General features: G+C 43.8%; 1 pseudogene; it reads right to left on the reverse strand.

Moving 5' to 3' along the window:
• Nucleotides 1-10,452: 10,452 nt before the first annotated feature.
• On the reverse strand, nt 10,453-10,591 carry LOC115859177 (U2 spliceosomal RNA; annotated as a pseudogene).
• Nucleotides 10,592-25,875: the final 15,284 nt, after the last annotated feature.

Raw genomic sequence — 25,875 nt, forward strand, 5'->3', positions numbered from 1 at the left:
AGCTGGGACACAGCAGAGAGGAATCTGGCCTTCTCTGCTGTCTTGCTGGAAGGCATTTGGGCAAGTCCTTCATTATTTGTTGCCGACCATCATTTTCTCCTTCTTGTCACGAGTACAATATAATTTACTTCCTATTTAGCTGGGGAAATGAATCGGAGGCTAAAAATCACACTGATTTCCTTAAAGATAAGTCTGCCTACACGTGTGATGATGGCTGATTCTCCTGACACTGGGAGTGATAGATCAGCTCCTTCTTTCCCCACCCTCTTGAGATTGTAAACCTTCACCGTTAGCAGAGGATAGACACAGTAAGCTTTTTTTTTTTTTTTTTCCCTTCACAAGATGGAATTCTGCTTTGGGAGAATCCTCCTTCTAATTTCCACGGGTCTTTTTTTCAAAGTACCAATCCCTGTTAGGTTGGCTTAATTGTTCCTTAACCAAAACATCACCAGATACTCCCCCTCAGCCAGAAGACATGGCTGAGAAAGCCACTGATGATCTCTCTCATTTTTTGGTCCAAACCCTAAATTTTCTGGAAAACTCCGCAAGTTACAGGTTGAGCATTTATATATGTTGTGAATTTGGAAGCTTAGGCACTGAGCCAAGAGGTTTCCTGGGTTGATGTTCGTTTTGAAATGCGATGGAAAACTGTCATTTTTTTGTTTGTTTTGTTTTGTTTTTTTGCGGTACGCAGGCCTCTCACTGGTGTGGCCTCTCCCGTTGCGGAGCACAGGCTCAGGATGCGCAGGCTCAGCGGCCATGGCTCACGGGCCCAGCCGCTCCGCGGCACGTGGGATCTTCCCGGACCGGGGCACGAACCCGTGTCCCCTGCATCGGCAGGCGGACTCTCAACCACTGTGCCACCAGGGAAGTCCTAGAGCCAGTTCTAATGCAAACTGTGGAACAATGCCAAGTTCCATGGCTCATTCCCTTCATGAAAGAGCCAAGAGTAGCCACCTCTCTCTGCCATGTGGCCTTCTCATAATGCAGCCATTGTATATTTTGTTATTATTTGTAAAATTTATTCTATACATCTTTTATATCAGTAGAATTTTTAATAAACTTATGTATTTATGTGGATATATATTCACATACACACTTACAAACACACACATTCACACACTCTTTTTTTTTCCCCCCCAGAGAGCTGGTTGTTAAACATTTGCAAGCGTATCACTGGGTGAAACCCACACTACTTCAAACCAGCTTATTTCCTTGGCAGACAAACACATTCTTTAGACAGTTGTTTTGAGGCAAGACTAGGAAATAAAAACCCCACGTATTTGGATTTCAGTTCTTTATTTGCCTCACCATGCCGTTCTGGGCAAGTTCTTAACCTCTCTGTAAAATAAATAACTATATCCTAGTTCTAGAACATAACACAGTTGAATCTTACAGTATATGACCAGGCTATTTCAGAAAAATTGCATGTAAATAGAATTATTGTAAACAGCATCCTGGATTTCCCCCCATAGACTTTTGCTATTCTTTCAGAAGTACTCAGAATTGATTTCTGAGTAATGAGGGAGCCTCATTACTGTAATTTCTTTCCTCCCTTTGCATTCTCCCAGTTCTGTGGTGCTCTTCTAGTTCTAGGGGGTTCTAGAGTTAATGGAACGTTATCTCCTAGCTTATAAGTTGTAAATCTGGACCAGAGGGTCTGAGCATTGGCTTTGAGGGTCCCTAAGGGAAACGACCCATAGTCTTCATGAGATTATCAAAGGGATTCCATGACCCTCCAAAGTTAATGACAATCAATGTAGAATTTAAAAGAGACTTGCATTAAAATAAATAGACCATATTTTAGTGCAGTTTAGGTTTACTGCAAAATTGAGCAGAAGGGAAAGAGATTTCCCACACATGCATGCCTCCTCCACTCTCAGCATCCCCCACCAGAGTGGAACATTTACTACAATTGAGGAACCTGCATTAACACATCCTTATCACCCAAAGTCCCGAGTTTACATGAGAGCTCACTCTTGGTGTTGTACATTCCATGGGTTTGACAAACGTATAATGACATGTACCCACCATTACGGTATCATACACAATTGTTTCTCCGCCCCAATGGTCTTCCATGATCTGCCTATTCCCTCTTCCCTTTCCCCTAACCTCTGGAAACCTCTGCTCTTTTTAACATGTCTATAGTTTTACCTTTTAAGACTGACATTTAAAAAAATTAGTGTTTTATGGGAATCAGCTGTTTTATGTCGGTTTCTTTTCCAACTATCCAAAGTTGTCCTGAAATGTTGTTTTATATTTTGAAGGCAAAACTTTCTAAATGTGTTGAACACTTCTACGTTTTCTTAAGGAAAATTTAATGCCTTATTGATAGCCGAGGAGAAGGGTTTAGAATTTTTAATGACAGCATCACCAATTTGGGAGGGCTGGAAAGATGCAAGCTGTTTATTTTACAATGAAAAAACTGGGGCTGGAGAGAGACTTGGGTCACACAGCTAGTGAGTGGCAGAGATGACAGCTAAATGCTATCATTTCTGGTCCAGTTCTCTGTTTAGTATTCCAGGCTGCTTTTTTTGGGATGGATTTGGATGACTGACACCAGAAGTCTGAAAACAAGTGCTGAGAATTCATACAAAGAGATGAGTGAGTCATTCTAATGTGTACTAATCTCCAAATAGCTGGCTACTGACCCGCTGTAGCAGAGAGAAGACGTCTAGGTCTTCATAAGAAAGCGACATGATGTAGCAGAAGTACCGTAACGGTTGGGGTCAAACAGAACTGGAGTCAAAAAGAACTGGATTCCAATTCTATCTCTGCCACTGTCAGTTAAGTGACCTTAGGCTCTTCACACAACCTTTGTGTGCCTTCGAGTTCGCATCTGTAGAATGGAGCTTGTAAGAATTATGTCAGGGAGTTGCGATGAGGATTAACTGATCATTGTAGGTACTGAAATTACATGATACATACTAACAGTAGCCATGACAGCATTGCCAATAATAATAATAGTAATAATAACACCAATAATTAAAATAACCACTAACATTCATTGAGTGAATGTTACACTCAACGTTCTACAACGTGCTAGAACCTTTTCCTTGCTTTTTAAAATCATCCCTTGATTTTCCCTACCATAGTAAATAAAATTAGGGAAGGGTTGGTGTTTTGAGGTGATGCCCATCAGAGAAGACAAAATGTTCACAACTGGCAATTTGCTTTAAAGGAGGAAATTGGAAAGTTAATACTACTTGGAAAACAAACTCTCCTCAGAATATCAAACATTTAGCCTATGGACCTTGAGGATATTAAAAATCTATTACCGTGGAGGTGTTTTTTCATGCTGTGTTGATTGGAACAGAGGATTTGAGTGTGCCTTGAGGACTACATGAGGTTTTTCATCTTAAAAAAATTATGGGAGTCTATCATCTTTAAAGTAAAAAAAAAAAAATTTCTGATGGTATGTAATGAATACCTGAATCTCTCATTGACAAAAGGCTTCTGGAGGGAGGGAGGCACAGGCAAAGAAATTCCTTAATCAGAAATGACTGAGGGGGAAACATGAAAATTAAGTCACGCTGGGTTTCAAGTCACAAAGGAAAACATATTTCATTTCCAATGGTTTTTTTGATGAGGAAGTTTGGCAGGCTTACAGTTTCATAATTACTCTATTTTAAACTTAGCTAAAGACGCTCAAGATAGCTTTTAGCTTTATTGAAAGGTTAATTTTACACCTACAGAAAAATAACCTTCCCATTTTACTTTGCCAGGTGTTAAATGTGAAAATGTTACCATCTTTGCTCAGGAATGTATGCTAGAGATGGCAAGTTTACCCTTCATCTATTTTTTCCGTGGTCCTGTATCAGTTATGACACCTTTCTCTTACTAGTGATGCTTTCACACAACCAATAGGTTGGACTTTTTAGATTCTGGATTTGCCATAACAAAACAGTAAGTCCCTTTTCACAAAGGCGTTTGCTCTGTTCTTAGTATTCTGGGTTGTGTCCATTGCCTGCTTAATGATACATTTTCAGAGACTGATGAATCTTGGTAAAGGAAGAATGCAAACAGAGAAAGAACCCCTGTAGGTTGAAGGGGGTGGGGACAGCATATGAAATGATGTCTTCACCCGAATTTTCATTCTTGGTTATCAGTAACCCAGACGTCCTAGATCAGGGGTCCCTAACCCCCGGGCCACGGCCTGTTAGGAACCGGGCCGCACAGCAGGAGGTGAGGGGTCGGTGAGCGAGCGAGGCTTCATTTGCTGCTCCCCATAGCCCCCCATAGCTTGCATTACCGCCTGCACCATCCTCCCCCGCTCACCGCCTCCCTGCCCCATTCCCTGGAAAAATTGTCTTCCAACAAAATCGGTCCCTGGTGCCAAACATGTTGGGAACTGCTGTCCTAGATAATACATGTTGGTGAGCCTAGTCATTGTGTGGTGGAATTCCACTAAATGGAGAAGGTCAGGTATCTTCCCTGGAGTTTATTATCCAGGCAGAAAATGATTGAGGGGTAACTCTGTTGGGTCAGTTATCTATAAGTATGCCACGTAACGAAACCCACAAACAATTAGAGTAACGCAACAGCAAACATTTGTTTAGCCCATGAGTCTGAGAACTGGCTGGACCGTGCTTGCTCGGAATTGGGGGGATTTGCTGGCTTTTTGTGGATCTAGCCTGGCTTCAGTGGGCACGGCTGGATGATCTGGCTCCTCTCATCCTCCAACAGGCTAGTCTGAGCAGGTCTCAGGGCAGAGGAAGAGGTGCAGGAATGAGGCAAGCCTAGGCACACAAGGACTTTTCATGCCTCTGGGGGCGGCAGGTTTGCTCATGTCCCACTGGTCAAAATAAGCCACGTGGGAGGGCACAATAAGGTTACACAAAGAGCATGAACATGAGAAGGGTAAAGACACTGACCCTATTAATGCAACCCATCTACCACACCTGTGTTTCTTCTAGAAGGTTATTTGGGAGAACTGCACACTGAACTTAGAGCAAGTCATTTTTAAAATGTGGGCTGTAGATTCAGCAAGCACAGATTTGAATCCTGACCCTACCTTTAGTAGCTCCGTGACCTTGGGCAAGTTAGTACCACTGGGCTGTAGTTTCCTTATCTATAAAGTGGGGACAGTGATAGCACATACATCATAAGGCTGTTGAGAAGATTTAATGAGATAATGTGTATAAATAATAGCTAATTCTTAGATAACACTTACTATATACCAGACACTATTCTATGTCTTACATATTTTAACTCATTTAATCCTCACGGCAACTCTATGTGGTAGATACTGTCATTATTCCTAGTTTGCAGATAAAGAATATGAGGCCCAGAGAGGTTATAGAACTTTCTGATGAGTTACAGCTAGTGAGTGGTAGAGCTGAGTCTCAGAACCTAGGCAGTCTGGTTTCAGAATCTGTGCGGTGAGCCATTATCTGATGCTAATCTTAGTATAATGCCTGGGAGAAAACAAATGTGCACTACATGGAAGCTACTTATTATCTTTATAAAGTTAGTGTTAACTCATATCATTTGACCCATGCCATGTGGCTTAAAGTGGACCGTCTATAAATCCACCTTCCATCATGTAGAGCTGTGCTTTTCAGACACACTGCCTTGTCTAAAAGGATGCAGGTTGACCCTCTGAGAAACTATGATACTATATGGAAGGCAAAGACATGTTAAGCTTTTTAAAATGGTGTATCTGCATGACAAGAATGAACCTTAATAAACATTACTGGCAGCTTTCTACAAAGTTGGAAGAGTGGCAGCCATTGATGAAGACAACCCACCAAACTGTGTGACGTACAAGATAACCAATGGTGGCATCCAGGTTATACCAAGATTCTGGATTCACCCTCTCTCTGGAATGACTGAGCCCATCACAGAGCCAGACCACGAGACTGTGAAGCAATATAACCTCACTGTGGAGGTGTCATCCTTGTTCAGTGACGGCCCTGGTAAGTAGAAAGCCCCAGTTTTTTGTGTTTTTTTAAATTAAAAAAAATTTTTTTTTTTTTTTTGCTACACCATGCCCCATGTGGGATCTTAGTTCCCTGACCAGGGATCGAACCTGCACCTCCTGCAGTGGAAGCACGAAGTCTTAACCACTGGACCACCAGGGAAGTCCCTAGAAAGCTCCAGGTTTTGATGTAATAGAGATGATGTGTTAAGTTCTAACTTATTACAATTGAAATTGTCAAATCATTACAATAATAGTTCTCATGAGATTAAAGAATTATAATAATAGCAAATATACATCTAGCACTTGTGCCGGTTCCTGTTCTAGGTACATTGTATACATTGATGTAGTTAATCTTTGCCTTTAGTCTTCAAGGTAGACAACATTATCATCATTTCTACTCTACAGATGAGGAAACTCAGGCACAGAGTTTGGGAAACTTATGTGAAGTTATTCAGGGTTTGTAGATCTGGACTCATACCTAGGCTGCCTCTCGTTAAGAGGTGATGTTTAGAATGAAGTTAGTTACCCAAGGTGTGTTCTTTGGACATCACAGTAGGAGAAAGTATGAGGCTCTAAATTATTTTAGCAACAAAGGACTCTTGAAAAACCTCCAGAGTGAATACTACTGTATTGATGACGTGGTACGTGTTTTTAACGACTCTAAGGTTGTGTCATCAGAGAAGAGACAGAGGTAGGTTTGAAGAATATTAAGGTCCTCATTTGGCCTGATGATTCAGTATACATTTCCTCTTCCTGTAAGAGTCCCCAGGCTTGCTGCTTGTGTAGTGATTAGGTTTCCTGAGTGTGTCATTGTGAGGAAAACATCAGGTCCACTCACATCAACAGTCAGAATGACTTTCACAGGGACTGAACTCCAGTCATGTGGACAGGATTAAGTGTCAGATTCAGCAATTAGTTTTCAAGTTCCAATGTGCACTGTTGAGTAATGGTATAGAATTTTTTGGCGGAGGGACAGGTCTGTGAGGGAAGTGCATTGTTCACCCTAGCCCAGGGGCCCTGGAAGAAGAATTATCTTTCAATTAATGGATTTTTGAGAGGTGACTCAGCACGTTGAAGTGTCACATGACACTTAGAGAAACGTTTTAAAGTAAAAATAAGGTTAGCTGTTTGCGTTGGGACATTCCATCATTTATCAAATGTTCTGGGGAACCCAGAATATGATGCATAAGGCATTGCTTTATTCATGGAGTCTTTATTCATGGAGTCCAATCAAAGTGAAAGAAGGCATGTCCCCCTACCCTAGGTGGTTAGTGGTTAGAGCTCTGTAGCTGGACTCCCTGGGTTCAAATCTAGGTCTGCCACTTACACATGGCATGGCCTTAGCAAGTTACTTAACGTTTCTGTGCCCCAGTTTCCTTATCTCTAAAGTGTGGCTCATAATATGTATATATCTCACAAGGATGTTGAATGGATTAAATGAATTAATATATAAAAACAGAGTCTAACATATAGTAAATAACAAAGAAGTCAACTACTATTATTATTATTTTATTTATTAATTATACCCTAGTCACCTAAGAAACAACAATTGGTTGACTTCCTACTATATCAGACCCTATTTACCCTGTTTATTTGCTCTTGTATTATTCTTATTTCATTATTGTTTCTATGAAGGATTGACTGATTAAACTCAGACACAGTAAAGGGCACACCACTTTAGGGACAATTTAAAAAATAGCTTGGTATATTCTTTTTTTAAAACTTTTGATTTTACAATAATTATAGGCTTAAAAGAAACTGCAAAAAATGGTACAGAGAGGATTGTGTACTCATCACCTAGCTTCCCCCAAAGGCAACATCTTTCATAACCACAGCACCAAAACCTGGACATTGACATTTCTACAATACAGTTAACTAGACTACAGCCTTTGCTCTGACTTGACCAGTTTTTACATGCACTTATTTTTTTATATTCTCTGTGTTTAGTTCTGTGACATTTAATCACCTATACAGATGTATATAACCACAACCACAGTCAAGAGAAAGAACTGTTCCTTCACCACAAAAGGGCTCTCTCGTGCTAAAGGGGCAATGTTTAATGCATGTGAAATCACATGCTGCTTCAAGTTTTGCTTCTAATTTTTCTTTTGGTAACAAAGCAAAACTTATGAAGATGAACAACTCGTCACTAGGCTGGCTATACAGCAAACATTCAGTAAACTCTTTCTGGGACGAATAAATGCTTTGTAACTTCATTATAATTCACTTTCTCTGTGTTTTGGGTCCTTCTCCCCCTGCTCTCTGGGAACGTGTATGAATATAATAGCAGAACAGATACAAGAAAGTGGAAGAACCCCCAGGCACCGGGAGGGGTCCTTGGCAAACATATACTTGATCCCAGAGGCCCATCCTTCTGAGGAGTCTACATCCTTAAAAATTCTTATGCAACGGTAGTGTCTTCCTGGGTCTCTGATTGCTTTTTCAGTGTCTGTCACTATCATCAGGCACTTTACCCTTGGCTATCTAAAATTAAATTGTAGATGTGAGGCCAGCTGCTTTGTTTGTGTTTATAGCCTTCTGTAATCTTCCAGTTCAGTGCTGACTGAGGGCAGCAGGTATGGTCAACCTTGAGTCTCTGAATATGTTTTGCTGCAAACTAGCGACTCAGTTGACACATGTTCATTGCCTGACTTTGCCCAGTGGAAGGTATGCTTGTTACGACTGGAGACTTTGTTTTCCTCACTGCTGTAGCCCCAGCATATGCTTGACACCTAGTGGGGACTCCATGAATATTGGGTGAATAAATATCTTTGAATATATGAATTCAGATCTCTTGCCTTTAATTCACATTACTTGTTACTCCTATGACCCATGGAGCAGAAATGGGAATTATCTTTAGAAAAGAACTTTTTTGGGTTTTGGAAGTCATAAAAAAATGCAGGATTTTTCTCAGCATTTTTAAAAAGCACCACTGACCTTCCTTTTTTTTTTTTTGCGGGCCTCTCACTTTTGTGGCCTCTCCCGTTGCGGAGCACGGGCTCCGGAAGCGCAGGCTCAGCGGCCATGGTTCATGGGCCCAGCCACTCTGCGGCATGTGGGATCTTCCCGGACTGGGGCACGAACCCGCGTCCCCTGCATCGGCAGGCGGACTCTGAACCACTGCGCCACCAGGGAAGCCCTGACCTTGCTTTTAATTTTCTTTTTATAGCGCTCTGGAGAATGACCACCTGAAAACTTTACTTATTAATGACTTGCCAAAGAAACGTTGGCATCCAGTCTTGAGAGCTATGTACTTAGACAAGTCGTTCTTAAATACCTAGCAGCTCTCTGATGACCATCCTTGGTTGTAAAAGACACAATAGCAGAGACCAGAAGGATTGTTGATGGTAGAGGGTAAACCCACACTTAACCCAAAATAGAGTTCAAGCTGGGATAATTTTTTAAAAACAAATTTAACCCAAAATAGAGTTCCAGTTGGGATAATTGTTTTTAAAACAAATCTTATTCAAAGTAAAACTGACCATGAGCAAAGGACTAAAATACATTTGAGTCAGAGGAAAATGGGGACTTGGATGGTCATAAATATGAGCCTTGATATTTATGCCCCTTTGCACGTGTACACACAGATTTCTTTTCAGTCCAGGAACACCTCACTTCCCAACAAGAGAGCACCTGAAAATAAACAGGCTCCTATTTTATGTACGTAGCTCACATGGGTCGGCCCTCAGGAGGTGCTGGTGTGGAGGACATCAGTGGATTTGAAGTTTGGAGCTTGGACAAGTCCTACCGCCTCTCAGAAATTCACTTTTCTTCTTCTGGAAAATGTATACTGTCATTCCTGCCCCATTTCTATCTCATAGTTGTGTTGTGAGAAACAGCATAAAACGGTTGAGATTCTACACGTGGCAGCACTTTTTGAACTGTAAGCACTATTTAAGACTAAAATAAGATTAGTTTCATTAAGTCAAAATTGGCTGCTCACAGAGCAGTGACTTGGAATAGAGACGGTCACTGCCTGTTTCTAAGCCAGTCTATGTTGGAATTGGTTGATAATTAGCTTCTCAACTTGTGAAAGGAATATACTGCCTTGTTCCAGATGGCAGGATAATTCTTCACCAGGGGAGAGACCAAGGATTCTCCGGGAAAATGCTCTCCCCTCTCCAGCAAGGCTCTCACTGGATCAGTTATGCTAAGATGGATGTAGATATGTGAGTCTCCATCTGCCATCACCTGAGCTTTTGAGGAAAAAAAAAAAAAGCAAGCTTTTATAAACTTCCTTTTCAAAGTCTGGATTGGATCAATTAGTACTTAATCTGCCTGTGCCAAATCAAGAAAAATTGGTGAGCGGTTAAGTTGAGTGTTTACTTTCTTCTGTTGAGCTGTTTTGGGTCTCAGTTTCAGACATGGCCAAGGAAGAAAGTCTGAGCTGGTGACAACAGTAAAGGAGTTGTTTGGGAGGAAGCTAAAGAGGGCTGCTATCAGGGGCACGGATCTGGAACCTGACCTCTCTATTGGGTCAGAATCCGTTTGCCTCCAAACTCTAGATGTTCTTTTCTCCTCCAGTTTAATAATGATTGTATGAGTTTGCTGAGGCTGCCATAACAAATCGCCAATAAACTGTGGCTTGAAACAATAGAGATTTATTCTCTCTCAGTTCTGGAAGCTAAAATTCTACACTTGATCTTAGCCAAAAGGCCGAGAAGTGATGGAAGCTAAAATTCTAAAATTGAAGTGTTGGCAGGGCCACATTCCCTCTGGAGGCTCTAGGGAAACATCCATTCCTTGCCTCTTCCAGCTTCTGGGGCCTGCCGTGGCCTTCCTGGGTTTGTGGCTGCATCCCTCTCCTCTCTGACTTGGCGTTACTTCGCTTTCTCTTCTAGGTGCCTGTCAAATTTCCCTCTGCCTCACTCTTATAAAGGACATTGGTTATTGGATACAGGGCCCACCGGATAATCCAGGTTGATCTCCTCATCTCAAGATCCTCAACTTACATCTGGAAAGTCTTTTTCAAATAAGGTCATCTTCAAAGGTTCTGAGGATTAGGACGCGGACAAATCTTTCTGGGGGTTATCATTCAACAAACTATAATAATTTTGGAAGTCTAGGATTTTCCTGGTGGCGCAGTGGTTAAGGATCTCCTTGCCAATGCAGGGGACACGGGTTGGAGCCCTGGTCTGGGAAGATCCCACATGCCGCGCAGCAACTAAGCCCGTGAGCCATGGCCGCTGAGCCTGCGCTCTAGAGCCCGTGAGTCACAACTACTGAGCTTGCGTGTCACAACTACTGAAGCCCACGTGCCTAGAGCCCATGCTCCGCAACAAGAGAAGCCACCACAATGAGAAGCCCGCACACCTCAACGAAGAGTAGGCCCTGCTCACCATGACTAGAGAAAGCCCGCTCGCAGCAATGAAAACCCAATGCAGCCAAAAATAAATAAATGAAATAAATTTAAAAAAATCTTTAATGAGGTATATAAATAAGGTATATAAATCAATACACTCTTTGAGTGTACAATATGACTATTTTACTTTATTTAAAAAATATTTGAGTACCTACAGTGTGCTGAAATTGTTTTAAGGCCTTTAATCAATAAAAGTGCAGATGCCTCTGACCTGGTAGTTTTACTGATTGGAATTTCCCTGTAGATATGCTTACAAAAGATCTACAAAAAGTTTTTTTTTAGATGGTAGCTGATGGTAGCATTGTGTGTAAGAGAAAAACAACTGGGATAATATCAAAGTGTCCATTCATCAGGGATTAGTTGGAAAATCACACTGAGTTCATATTCTTATTATGGAATGTACGATGTGGCTATTAAAAAGAATTAGGCATATATTGATATGGAAGATACATTAAGTGATAAAGTTTGGCAAACTACAGAATCCTTATTAATATACATAAATAAAAATCAGCATCTGTATAGATACGTATGTTGGTATATGCATAAACTTTAAGGGGCAGTGAGAAATCACAGGGAACTCTAAATAGTGAATATCTTTTTAGAGAAATTCTGGGGGAGGGAAATGCAGAGGGTGAAGGAAGTATTTTACTTTTCATAGTTTTATGAACCACTGAATTTTCTAAACTTATACATGTGTTATTTTTATTTTTTTAATAATGTAAGTAGAATTTATCTGGTGTTGAGAATTTAGGACATTCATTTCTTTTTTTAATACCTAATTGTGACGTTTTATAAGAAGTCCGACGCTTTTCTTTCAAATCAACTTGAAGCTAGGATCAGATCTTTCTACAGCTTGGTATATTTTCTTCCTTGATTTGTATAATTATTGTTGCTCTTCCATCTGCCTTTTTTTCTCCTTGTGACATTGATTATTCTCCTGTTAGGTCTCCAGGATTTAGCGGCTAAATCTCTATCTTTTCCGCTCGTAATTTCTAACACACTGAATTATTGTTCTGCTGTTTCACAGATTTCTTTCACTTGATGTTCGTCACTAATTTGGGTCTCACAGGTGACCACTCATTGTTGAAGTTGTCCATTTTAGTAGAGGTCTGTTCTGAATATTTTATATTTTATTCCTCAAGGTTCCTGGTTCCCATAGGCTCTTGGGCCCCTTGGGCTTCTTGTCATTTTTGTCTGTCTGCTTTGGGGCTGAGGTCGAGTTGCTATGGACTTTTCTGAGGCAGTGGTGGAGCCACTGCTGTTTCTCCTGGGTGGGCTGATGGTATAGCAGAAGCAGGCATTCAGACCTCTCGTGGCAATGGGGCTTCCCTTGGCTTCTCAGTTGCAGGGACAGAGGACCTTCTCCCAGACTCTCTCAGTGCTTCTGCAGGTCTATGGGGGTCAGGGAGACATGACATCTCTATACTGGTTAATGTCCTATTCTCTCTGGTGGGAGAAGGGGGTGTCCAGTGAGCTTGAGCTCCAAAAGTGAGATCTTCCCTTTCAGGTCCATGCAATGAGGCTCTCTTGTGCTGGTCCTGTGGTTCTCTTCTGGTCTGAAGGGGAGAAAATCTTGGCAGACTTTCAATCACTTCCTCCATGCCTTATCTACACACCACCTGGAGCTGCCCCACCCAGTCGAGCCCAGCCTGAAGCAAGAACCCCAGCCAATCTACAGATGCATGAGTCCAGCTCAAGTGAGCACAAGTGCCCAGCTATGGCCAGCATAGATAACCTAACCTTTAGCTGACTCTCAAGCGTGTGAACTACAACAATAAATGAGACTTGTTCAAAGCCACTGGTTGGTTACATAGCAAAAGCTAACTGATACCAGAAAGGAGGTGGGATGCTGGCTTTTATATTTCTCTCTATTTCAAAAAGAGTCAACAAGTAAGTGTTGCTAAAAAACAAAAACAAAAAAAAACAGAGACCAAAGAAAATATTTAACAGGTGGAAAAAAGAGATCTGATATAACTTGCACTAAGAGAAGTTGTAGAACCTCAGAGTTAAAAATACTGGACTGTATTTTGCTTGAAGATAGGAGGCTGTGTCCTACCCAAAGTTCCATTCCATAGCCCCTGGCCCAAGAGACGGGCCCAACACTTATTAAATAAATAACTTATGAAATACTCCCAGTCAAATCCTTATCTGAGAGACTAACTGAGAAAAGTTTTCCCTACAGTATTTCCATTCTTGGTCCTGGGTCTGGCTTAACCATCTTCATGACGGGGTGCTCACTACCTACCAGACAGCTATTTCCTTTGTGGGATAACAATAATTATTAGAAATATTTTGTTGAAGCAAACAAGAAATCTAGTTGGCAGTGTGAAATCTAAACTCAACAATTCAAAAACATGAGCTCTTCCCTCCTTAAGACACCCCCTTGGATGAAACGGGCATATTTTCACGGGCTGGTAAACAAGCTGCTATGGATCGGAACATCTGCATAATAGTTTCCACTTATCATTGTTACCTTAAATTCTATCCAGCTCCAAAATTACACTCTTCATCTGTAATAAATGATCTACCTTCAGTTGGAAAAAGCAAAACGATCCCTTTTGTATTAAAATTACCTAAGAATGTAATTAACGGCATCTCATTTCGTTAGCTCTAACGGCATCTCATTTTGTTAGCTCATCATCTTAACTCTCTGGAAGTCTTTAAATAGGAAAAATTGGCACTTTTATTGTGTTCTTGATGTACTGCAAACATTGCTTACTAGTACACATGGTTACGGGGCCAGTCCAGACTCTCCATTGGATCGAAAACAAATTTGTGTTTATTGTAGTGAAAAATAACGTTAGATTTAAACAGCTCCTATTTAATGTTACGAGGTATCTTAACATTCACCAACCTGCCTGATTGTAGGTAAGGCTCAAGGACAAAGATTATTAGTTGAGTTCTCTCTCACTCATCCTTTTAGAATAAGTCAATATGAAAGTCTCTATTCAATTTATATTAAATGATCAATAAAATATCTAATGCACAGTGCTTGAGAAAAGTCCTCAATTGTATTTATTATAATAATAATTACTAGCCAGTAGTACTGTGACTGTTCTTAGCTTTGCGAGCTTTCTAGATCATCACACAATATACTGGATCCTCAAACTCTTCCTTAACAGCACATTCACTCGCTCCTTCCCAGACAAAACTGGGTTGTTTTCATCTAGTCCAAGAACTAACATAACTATGGCAATAAACCTTCTTCTTGGCTGCCTTCGGAGGTCAAAAGCTAGTGGAGGCTTGGCGGAGAGGGTCAGGTAGAATCCCAAAGGCTCTGTCATTATAGTTCTGGGCTCTCCTAGCTCAGGCTGTAGAGACTGAAGAAACCCGTGGGCTGATGGCACAAACAATTAACTGGGTAAAAGCCAAATCCAGCAGGCAAGAAGTGCAAGCCTGATGACGTAGGGGTTAAAATTATCCACTACTTATGGCTTGCTCTCCACTGTTGTGCTCCAGCATCAAGCCCCATGCATGGCACATAGTGGGTACTTAGTAAGTGAATATGGAATAAACGAAGGACGGTGAGACTGCTTATCAGAAACCAGAGGAATGTTTCCATTTTCAATCTGGGCAAATTGATAGTTAACCACATGGCAGGCAGGCTGCATTCCCCTTTTGACTGGTATGCTTTTGGGTTTTCTTCCAGATTCAGTCTATTTTGGGCTATCATCATGATATTGCAATTATAGGCCTTACCCATTGCCCCTGTTACTAATGCAGGGTTGCCCAATATCTGGCACAGATGCTGCTGTTCTGCACATGGACCATGACAGACATTGCTAATGGATTGCAGCACCGCCTTTTTGTTGAGTGTGTACGCACCCTGCAGCAGACACGGAGTTGCGGCATCCAGATTCCCTTTCAAGGAAATATTTGCTGTTCAGCTGCAAGGAGTATGGTCAGCAGACGCTCTAGCTGTTAGCATCTCTGAGGTCAGCTTCAGCTGCAGTGTCCCCTGCCTGGAAGGCTTCCCAGGGCAGCCTTCACCTAGTGCCTGAGCCGGGTAGGTGGGTGAGGCGGGGGCATGGGGTGTGGGGAACGGTGGTCATAAAGGCCCAGCCATTCCAGGGCACTGTTGAACAACTCTAATGGAAAATGCCAGCTCCAGAGTCCTGCTCGTCTACAACCTGAAGTTGGCTGATGCTTTGTCAGCCTTGCTTTGTGCTTTGTTTTCTTCCTGTACCCAATACTGCTTCTCTCCCCTTCTCTTTAGGTGTTTATCCTTAATAAACACCTCATACTCCAGACTCCCAAGGTTTCAGGGTCTGCCTCCGGAGAACCCAACATGGCAGCCCCTGCCACTAGACTGGGGCTGGCATGTGGAATTAAGTCCATTTTCCATGCCTGTCCTTCCTAAGGCCAGTGCTCACCGATAGTGATACAATCAAGATACTCAGACCATTCCAATAATTCCTAAAAATAGACAAGCCCAAATCCTTCTTTGGCCTGCAGGCCACAGAGCATACAGCCAGTTTTGCTGCTTTGACGCATTGCAGCAAAGACTCATGCCTTCCTTCAAACCATGCAAATAATGTCCTTGGTTGTCTAAGAGAGGGTTTCTCAATTGTGGCACCATTGACATTAGGGGCTGGATAATTCGTCGTCGTTGGGGGCTTTCCTGTGCATTGTAGGATGTTTAGCAGCATCCCTGGCCTCACCCACTAAATGTCAGCAATACCCACCTCCCACCAGTGGTGGTGACAACTCAGTGTCTTCAGACATCGTCAAATGGCTCCTAGGGGGCACAATCTACCTGCTTGAGAACCACTGGTCTCAGAGTTCTGTCTGGGGAGGTAGTCTCCAGGTAAGAGACATGAAACCCTGAGCATGTTTCAAAACACTCCTTCTCTGGGCTTCCCTGGTGGCGCAGTGGTTAAAAGTCCGCCTGCCAATGCAGGGTACATGGATTCGAGCCCTGGTCCGGGAGGCTCCCACATGCCGCGGAGCAACTAAGCCTGTGCACCACAGCTACTGAGCCTGCCCTCTAGAGCCCGTGAGCCACAACTACTGAGCCCGCGTGTCTAGAGTCCGTGCTCTGCAACAAGAGAAGCCACCGCAATGAAAAGCCTGTGCACCACAATGAAGAGTAGCCCCCACTCGCCGCAACTAGAGAAAGCCCACGCGCAGCAACGAAGACCCAACACAGCCAAAAATAAATAAATAAATAAATAAATAAATAAATAAAAAACCCCACTCCTTCTCTGTGGGCCTTGATCTCCAACCTGAGCTCTTCTCTCAGCAGAGAGGGGGCAGTGGCTCTTTGAATTAATCATCACCAAATCAGAAGAAAGATGGGAGACTCCCCTGGTTCCTAGTTCACAAGCTTGAATTCCCAACTCGCAGGCTTGCTGATAGCTGTGCTAGATCGCAGAACCAGCCTACGACCCCCACACCCGGGTCCTTGAAAAGGCCTCTCACCCCCAGGCAGCCCGTAGGTATGCGCTGGTTTGTCTGCACCCTGAGGGAGGCGACGTTCCTAAGGTCCTGAGAGTTCCTACGCACTGAGAGCTGGCTTTCTGTCTCTAGGCCTAACGTGAGCACGAGAGGGGCAAAGTCGTTTACTTAAAAGCTAAAAACTGGGTTTCATGGGAACCTTCAAAAATAATTAGCACCTAAATATTGTTGGAACATTTGGGATCATAGATGAATGTATATATGTGTGCATAAACTTATTTATTCTAGATTTTCACTTGTTTCATTCTTACACAAATACATACCCCCTGAAGAAAATTCAAAACGGTAGATCACCCAAGAGTAGAGAAAATAAAAATCATTCATACTTTTACTACCTAACGATAACTATAGTATTTTGAAAAATAATCTTCTGGCGCTCTTTCTTATAACGTAAATAGGTGAAGTGTGAATTTTATAATGAAAATAGGATCATATTGTGATATCATGTAACTCTCTTTGTTCTACTTATATAGGTTGAACCTGTATTTTCTGCATCTCCACTATTTTTTTCGGTGATTACTCTCCCTTCATTTACAATGAAATCTTCTGAGGGAGGGAGATTTGTCTTATGACGACCCTGATTCTGATTTTTGGAGGGGAGAAATAAAGGTTAGGATAAATAAAGGTGAGGTGAGCTATGCTGACCATGTTCTGTGCCATGTCTCACTCACGCCCACAGGTCCTAACCTCCACAACCAGCCTGGGGATGGAGTGCTAACTCTGACTCACTTCGCAGCTTTGCCTGGAGAAATTGAAGGCTGAATCCGGAAGGAAACCTCCACTGATCATATAATAGCTGTACAGAGGACTTCAAAATACCATCTCCAGCAGTCAGTGCCTCGCACATTAATGTCGCTTACATAAGACTTATCTGTAGGATTTACAAGGGAATAGAAAGTAAAGTTTTCTCACAAAATGTTTCCTGCCTTTCAAGGTCAAGTTTTAGAGAAAAATGCTTTGGGCTGACCTTGGGGAGCATACATGTACCTAGAGGGGAAGATTGGCCTCAGTGATGCCTACAGTTTCCGCGAGGCACTGAGGCTGTATGGCTTCAGTTGGAGGCTAGCAGTGGTTTGCTATTAATTAATCCTGTGACCTTGGGGCCAATCACTTCCTCCCTCTGGGCTTGCATTTCTTCTTCTGTACAAGTATTCCTTTTTTTTTTTTTTTTAAACACCAAATACTTATTTGGCTTTTACTGTGAGCCATGCAGAGTCTGGTGCTGTGGATAGAGCAGTAAAGCTGTTGTGTTCCGTGCCCTCAGGGAGATTAGTGCTTCAAGCCGAGCTGTCCAGGGGCTTCCCTGGTGGCGCACTGGTTAAGAATCCACCTGCCAATGCAGGGGACAGGGGTTCGAGCCCTGATCTGGGAAGATCCCACATGCCACGGAGCAACTAAGCCCGTGCACCATAACTACTGAGCCTGTGCTCTAGAGCCTTCGAGCCACAGCTACTGAAGCCCGCGCGCCTACAGCCCGTGCTCTGCAACGAGAAGACACCATAATAAGAAGCCCATGCACCGCAACGAAGAGTAGCCCCCGCTCGCCACAACTAGAGAAAGCCCATGCACTGCAACGAAGACCCAAAGAAGCCAAAAATAAATAAATTAATTTAAAAAAAAAAAGCTGAGCTGTCCACTGTGATAGCCACGAGACACACGTGGCTATTTAACACTTGATATGTGGCTGGTCCAAATTGGGTTGTGCTCTAGGTATAAAATACACATGTTGGGCTTCCCTGGTGGCGCAGTGGTTGAGAGTCCGCCTGCCGATGCAGGGGACATGGGTTCGTGCCCCGGTCCGGGAAGATCCCACGTGCCGCGGAGCGGCTGGGCCCATGAGCCATGGCCGCTGAGCCTGCGCTTCCAGAGCCTGTGCTCCGCAACGGGAGAGGCCGCAACAGTGAGAGGCCCGCATACCACACGCACAAAAATAATAATAAAATAAATGTCACGTGAATTACAAGTTATGAATGTCATGCAGCTTAATGAACGCAGGTGTGTGCTTCTTGGCCAGTTTGTTTCCAGTGAACTGTTAGGCTTCTATATAATAGGCTGCTTCCACTAGAAACCTGGGTATTTCCCTCAGCTCCTTACTTTCAGCCACACTCCATATTCACCAGAGTCCAAGAATATCAAGTTGTAACAATGTCACCTCGTGCATATCACTTGCCTCTATCTTTTCTCTCTTCTCCATCACTTTACCCTCCCCAGGTGAGGCCCTCGTGATTGCTCACCTGAATCAGTGCAGCGTCTTCTCTCTGACCTTCCAGTCCTGCTCTCCACCAGTCCATCTTCCCTTGCTGCCTGTGGGCAACGCAGACCTGATTTTGTTACCCTTTCCTACAACTCGACAGTCCGTCCCCCGCATTGTACCTGGACAGGTTCTGAATCCCCTAACACAGGGGTCCCCACGCCCTGGGCCTCGGACCGGCTGCACAGCAGGAGGTGAGCGGCCGGCGAGTGAGTGAAGCTTCGTCTGCCGCTCTCCATCGCCCCCCATCACTCGTATTACCGCCGGAGCCATTCCGGCCCCGACCCCGGTCTGTGGAAACATCGTCTTCCACGAAACCAGTCCCTGATGCCAAAAAGGGGACCGCTGCCCTAACAGGTCCTTGATGATCTGACCCTGATCACTTTCCCCATCTAATGTACCATTTAGCTCGGGAACACATTTCCCACTCCACGCCCTTCCTTCCTTCCCGGTCAGGTACTGTATGCGGCTCCATTTGTTGTACTTGGAGCTCCTTCTGCCTCCTTGCCTGTGCTCCCACCGTTTCCTCTGACTTTCTTTGCCAACTTACTCCTATTTTCCTTTCAGACAATGAGTCTGGCTCCTCCAAGAAGCAGATGCTAAGATAGAATTAAACACTGAAGAAATTGTTTTTTAAGGAGAAATACCTGAATGAAAAGAGTTTGGGAGGGAGCTGGAAAAGGCTGGGAAAGCCGTCTGACTGGAAAGCAAGGAGACAAGGAGAGAAGGCTGAATAGAAGCATCTGGATGGCCACTGAGGAGTCCTTGAGCCAAAGTCAGCCCGTGGAGTGTGGCCTTGGTGCTGGGATGGAGTTCAGAGTAGCAGCAGCTGCAGCCCTCAGTCAGCTACCCTCCCTGTAGCGGAGGTGTGTCTGCAAGGGTCGTTTGCATGACCACCACGAAGATCAAGCTTGTGTCACCTCCTTCAGACTGGCTCTTTCTCTCCCACCCCATTTCTTTCTGTTGTTCTCTTAGCCTTAGGCGATCACCTTTGCTAGAACGCCACTTCCATTGTATTATAATCCCTGGCTTACTTGTCGTCTCTGTTAGATAGTAAGATCTTTGCAAACTAGGGCCTTACCTCCATTATCTTTCAGTTCCTAGCTGTACCACAGGATGTGTGGCACACATAGGACCTTATGAAAAAATGCTGCACTCAGAGGGAGGTCCTACTGAACCAGGTTCGTTTATGCCTGACGCTCAGCAAGCCAAAACGCTGAGACGCAGAGGTTTGTAGCAAAGAGAGGTTTTTTGCAAGGCGACCAACTGTGGAGACCACAGAACAAACCTCACACACACACACCCACGGAAGCAAGGGGGTAGGGGTGGGGGGAGGGTTGTATTTATAGGATGAAGAACAAAGCAGCAGGGCGGGCTGAGGCATGGGGAACATGCGGGGCGTGGGGAAAGGTGATTGGAATCAGGTGCAGGAATCTTCCTTCTGCGCAGGTGTAACTAGGCTACAGGGCTCCGCACGGGCAATGGATGGGGCTTAGCACGATCTGAGGGTGGAGCTTTTAGCCCTCTGATGTCAAAAGGTCACGGAGTGGACACAGGTGCATGCCCAGTTGGCGGGTCAGTGCTCCTATTCAGTCTTAACCAGCGCAGCTAGAACTAGACACAGCTGACTCCAAGTTTCTGGAAAACAACTCAGGCAAACATCTTATTGTTTAGGCTCCGTGCAGCCTGGAGGACATGCAAGTCTTAAAATGACCTTGATTAGTCAAGGCAGGTGAAATGGATGAGTAATCATTACCCACAGTTTCAGAGGCAGAAGGTGTGCAGACATCATTACCATTTCACAGATAAGGAAACAGAGGCTTGGTGGGATGTGTGACTAGGCCAGGGTTAGTCTGGGGTGCACTGGGGATTTGAACACAGGTTGCCTGACTTTACCTCGAGAGAAGAACCTAAGGGTGAACTGGAGGCATCACCAGCTTTTCTTCACCAGATCATTCTGCTCTGGGGTCTAGGAAAAGGCCTCCTGATTAAAAATATTCAGCAAGGAAATGTATTGGCTCAAACATGAAATAGACTCGGGGTTTATCTAGATATTCTGAACTCCTAATGAAAGAAAAGAAAAACCAGTCTCTCTTCTTTGCTTCTTCCTGTGTATCAGAATCCTGTTCCTTTTTAATTGGAGTCTAGTTGATTTACAATGTTGCGTTAGTTTCAGGTGTACAGCAAAGTGAATCAGTTCTACATATACGTGTTTCCACTCTTTTTTAGATCAGAATCTTGTTCTTCATTCAAAGTTGGAGGGGATGCTCTTGGTACCTGCCCCCCTCCACACTCATCTCTACACACAGAAAGATCCTGACTAGGAGTGTCTGCAGTCTCTGCTTGACGGTTTTTTCCTGGCTGTAGGAGCACGACTGGCCCTGAGCAAGCCAACAGCACCGTCAAGCTAATGCTCTCAGGAGCGGTTCTCAATCAGTGCTGGACAGGGAGCCTGTGGGTGAACACTCCAGCTTCCTCACCGCGCAGCTGGGATGACCAAGGCACATGTGACAGTGTCCTGTGGTTCCCCAGCAGCTCTGAGCTCCCCTGTCCACAGTGAGATCTGCTTCATAACACCCCCCTCACTGGCTGCCTCCCGTTCCCTGTCTCACTTCCCCGACTCCCGCACCCACATTCGTGGGACTACTTCCCGCCTCAACTACTTGCACTCAAATCTCTGTCGCAGGGTCTGTTTCTGGGGAACACAAATCAAGATGAAACTCTAGCTCAAGTCTCACCCTGTTTCATCAACATTTTATCTAAATTACCTTTTGAATCTGAAGGGGAGGTGTGTTGCCAGAGCTGCTCCAGGTCTTGGCTCAAAACCCACCAAACCCCACCTTTAGCAGGAGTTAACATAAATCTTTAAGTTAAAGGGTCCAGAGATAAGAAAGGAAGCTACAAACAAAAAACCCAGATGGAACCAGCTGGGACCAAGATGGTAAGGACGAGGCTCCAACAGAGTCTCATTTATGCTGATCTTACTATATTAGCATGTTAAATGACACACCTACCGGCGGCCCTGACCAGACATTAAGGATCAAAAGAGGATAAAAAGGGGGTGGCACCCCACGCCCTAGAGAAAAGCCCCGGCCCTTCTCCAGTAGATGAATGCGTATGTCTCCCCATCATTAGCCTCACTCCTCCTCCCTTTGTTTTCACTCTTTAAAATTAAATCCCTCTCCCCACGTGGTGAGAAGGTGATCTGTGAACTTAGTTCCCACTTCTCCATTCTTTGGCCACTGAATAAAGCTTGTGCTGTGTCGATCTCAGCTCCGGTTTCATTATTTGCCTCCCTGAACCCAAAGGGAAAAAAGAACCCTCCCCTGCCAAGGCAGACAGCCTCGGCCAGGCTGGGCCCAAACGGGGTCCATTCTTATTTCCATTTACATAAAGAAAATGAAGCGCTGACACATTAAGTAACTTGCCCGAGATTCTCCCATGCTACGAAAGGGTGGGGCTGGAATTCAGTTCCGGTGCTGGCTGCAGACTCTGTGTTCTAACCACTGAGATGTTATCTGGCCATTGACGCTCATCAGACCTGGCCTAAATCATGATGTGACTTTGGACATATTACCCTAAGTGTCCTGGCTTATAAAATGGAGTTATGACATCAACTTCATAGGGTTTCTTTCAAGCCAATGTTTAGAAAATGTTTTAGCATCACTCTTGATATGTAGTAGCAATGCAGTCACTAGACTGTATTCTTATTGTTGCAAAATAAACACAATTAATACAACTTCTCATGAATATTGTAAGTTCCATGGCACTCTGACCTTTTTGTATATGTTATCAGAACCTTGCACCATCATCCAAATATGTTATCTAGAGGTTGGATGATTGCACTTTATGGATGGATTGTCACGGATCACCCCACTTATAATGAAGGGACTCCTGCAGCTGTATTTAATTTTCGGAAAGAAAAGAAGCACCTCACTGACTTGGAAACTTGTTTATAGTCCCTCCTTTTTCTCACTTTTCCTGAGCCAGCACAGTGTGGCCAATTTAGAGGGTCTCCTGAACTGGGATTCATATATAAAAACATTGTTCTGAGAAACCTTGGTGATGCCTCTTAGTGTTCTCCATAAACATCCCTCTTTGCAGCAGACAGTTTCAATGTCCTAGAAAATAGGAATTTGTTATCTTTTGGAGGGGGTTGTCCCTAAATCTAGTTGCCGTAATTGTTGATGTAAAGTTGTTCATAATACTCCCTAATTCTGGGTTAGGCTGGGTGGGTCTAAGCTGCAAGTCTGCTGGTCAGTCAGGTAATTCTTCATTATGTGTCTGTCATCATATTAGGACCAGTGGGCCGGCTGGGGCACTTACCTCTCCTGACACACAAGAAAGTAAGCAGAAGTCTGCTATGCCTCTTCACGTCTGGGGTTGGAATTGGCACATTGCCTCTTCCCCCTTCATGCCATTGGGCAAAGCAAGTCATATGGCCAAAGTCAAGGTGTAGGGAAATATACTCAGCTCACAGCGAGGCCACAGAAAAACTGTACATGCAGGGAATCTGGCATTCTTTTTGCTTCATTTATTATGAAGTTCTGGTGTTAACATATTTATGATTATTACGTCTTCCTGATGAATTGAATAAATCAAATTCCTTTGATCATTATGAAGCATACCTCTTTATCTTTGGTAATATTCTTTATCTTGAAGTCTTTTTCATCTTTTATTAATATGGTTACTCTAGCCTTTTTATGCTATTGTTAGCATGGTATAGATTTTCCCATCTATTTTAACCTATTTGTCTTTATATTTAAAGTGCATCTCTTGTAGGCAGCATACAGTTGGATCTTAGGACCAATCAGAGAAAGCCAGATATGCTCTCTTAACAAATCACACAGGACGCCCCGCTCCTAGACAGCCCTTCTCCACCTTCCCCATGCCAACAGCCTCCTATCTGGTCACGCCTGAAGCCTCTCCTTTTTTCTACTGCAAACCTTTTTCATTCCTCTGCCTGCCTTTCAGTCTCTGCCACATGCAAGTGATGGTGGCCAACCCCCTTGTGTAGCAAGCTCTGAATACATAGTCTTTGCCTGCTCTCAGTTGGGTGGTTTTTGGTGATTTCCACAATAGTATTATCCGTAATTTTTTTCCTATGGATATTTGTTCATCATGTATATTTTATCATATGGACATGCTATATTGTGTACTTTTGAGAATGTGTCAAGAAGTATCTTCGAAAGATGATTTTTACATGCTGCATAATAGTCCATCTTGTCGACCTGTCCTCAGTGAAACATTGCTCTGCTGTTTGGCCCTTTAGCCTCTCTTTACTCATCTGTAAAATGGGAACACTAATAGCAATCCTACATGACAGCTGTGAGAATGAAATAAAATCTAATCTGTGTAGCTTCTAGCAGAATTTCAGTCACATGATAGACACCCCATAAATGTGAATCTCCCTGTCAGTAAAACAGGAGGCTTCATGGGAAGGCTCCATCCCTCTCACTCTCCCACCCCTCCTTCCCATACTCTGGGTGCCTTTGCAGGACCCCAGTCTTCCCCACTGGGGTCAAAATAATTCCATTGCCTAGGAAAACAGCCTGCGAGTCAGAGATCAGCTTTCTTAGCTTCTCCCATAGCTAGGAGCTACTTAGAGAACTTGGTAATGAGTAAATAAAAACCCCAATAGGGTCTCTTCCTGTTGGCATGGCAACCTGACTACCAGCTGTTAGGCAGTGTTGTCAGGCCATGCATTTAGGGGACTTTACCACCCGTACCTGATTAACAATTCTCAGCTCGGGGAGGGGAGTGGCGGATGTATAAAAGCCCTTGTCCTAGGGCCTCCTTTCCCACCCCGCCCCCCACCAAGCTAAAGAAGCCCCCCCCTTTGAAGCTTAATTTAGGGTGCACTTCTTATTGTCCTCCCCTACCCCCAGCAGCTGCTTAACCCAAGACTGCAAATAATATCTGCTTGAAGACCTTTTGTCTTCAAGTTTCCACCTGGCTGGCTTTCAAAGCTTTCCCAGCCCATGATTCAGCCCATCCTTTGCGGGCACATTCTGCAAGTAGAACTACAGGGAGACACAATAGGCAAGAAACAGCCAGTTGTCAAAAACACAAGTGATTGGAAGACAGAAATAACTTCCTTAAGGAGCAAGTTACTGCTCTGGAGTCAGAGACAAGTAGTTTGGATCCCAGTTACCTTGAATGCACGGCACGATGGGGCCGAAGATGTCTGGTGCAACTGATTCACCCTGTCTTTTATCCCTTCAACTTCAGACAAATGGTCTGATTTCTTTCCTGAAGGGTCAGACAGTTGTCTCAGGGTGGCTTTGTGTGGTAGCACAGGTTGTATATTGCACAAAGCTGCCTGACAAAGGGGGCCCAATAGGGAGATCCAGTGTGTGCAACACTCACCACTCTGGCATGTGGTCCCAGAGTGGGAAACCCTCCTAATTAAATAAAGGCCCTGAACAGCCTCACAGGGGCTCCGGTGAGGCTGTATTACTTTACCAAACCCTATCATGGAGGAAAATGGGTTTGGGGGTGTGGGTGAGGGAGAAGAAGAGAGCTTTTTTGCCTGGACCTCACATTTCCAAAGGGCCTCAAGTTTAGACTTTTCTCATGAAGTCCAATTGAGTGTCTAAATACAGCACAGGGTTGGACCAATAGGATTGAACAAGTAAGATAGCCCACAATTTTTATAATGTGGTTTTGGGATGTTTCCATTTTCCAGTACAAGAGGAGTCTCTAGGTGTGAAAGAGGTTTGAGCCACTCTGGGAGGCCTTGCTTGGCTTCCTAGGCCTAGATGGCCCAACCTGGGTTTCGTCCTGCAACATGGGTAGGGGTGTGGTTAGGTGTTGGTTCACTCACATTGCATTAGAGAGAACTTTCCCCTGTCTACTCTTTCCATTATTTCTTTGAGCCTT

This window comes from Globicephala melas, chromosome 11 (assembly GCF_963455315.2).
Source record: "Globicephala melas chromosome 11, mGloMel1.2, whole genome shotgun sequence".
Lineage (NCBI taxonomy): Eukaryota > Metazoa > Chordata > Mammalia > Artiodactyla > Delphinidae > Globicephala > Globicephala melas.